The sequence below is a fragment of the Hylobates moloch genome, unplaced genomic scaffold (genome assembly GCF_009828535.3).
Source record: "Hylobates moloch isolate HMO894 unplaced genomic scaffold, HMol_V3 SCAFFOLD_12, whole genome shotgun sequence".
Lineage (NCBI taxonomy): Eukaryota > Metazoa > Chordata > Mammalia > Primates > Hylobatidae > Hylobates > Hylobates moloch.
In genome coordinates, this window is record NW_026652287.1 from 53,344,178 (window position 1) to 53,344,747 (window position 570).

Consider the following 570-nt stretch of genomic DNA (forward strand, 5'->3'; position numbering starts at 1 on the left):
GGGCAACATTTTAAGCCTCAGTCTCTACAAAAAAATTTTAAAATTGGCCAGGTGTGGTGTTGCATGCCTATAGTCCCAGCTACTCGAGAGTCTGAGGTGGAAAAATCACTTGAGTCTAAGAGTTTACGGGTGCAGTAACCCATGATTCAGCCACTGCACTCCAGCCTGGGTGACAGAGTGAGACGTGTGTGTGTGTGTGTGTGTGTGTGTGTGTGTGTGTGTGTGTTATATAATTTATCATAAAAAATAATATATGTGCTCGCTTCGGCAGCACATATACTAAAATTAGAACGATACAGAGAAGATTAGCATGGCCCCTGTGCAAGGATGACACGCAAATTTGTGAAGCGTTCCATATTTTAAAAAAATATATATATGTTAAAAAAATTTCAAGCACAGAAAAAAGTGAAAGACCATGGGGGTGGGGGGGGTGTGAAGAAAGGTGAGTGTGGGCTGGGCGTGGTGGCTCACACCTGTAATTCCAGCACTTTGGGAGGCCGAGGTGGGCGGGAATCGCCTGAGGTCAGGAGTTCGAGACCACCCTGGCCAACATGGTGAAACCTTGTCTCT

The 570-nt window shown here is 45.4% G+C and overlaps 1 non-coding gene across 1 annotated transcript; it reads left to right on the forward strand.

Annotated features, from left to right (window-relative positions):
- The first annotated feature begins 255 nt into the window (after positions 1 to 255).
- LOC116479848 (U6 spliceosomal RNA) lies at positions 256 to 362 on the forward strand. The gene has a single exon (XR_004251136.1). It is a non-coding gene; the product is annotated as a U6 spliceosomal RNA (small nuclear RNA).
- The last annotated feature ends 208 nt before the right edge of the window (positions 363 to 570 follow it).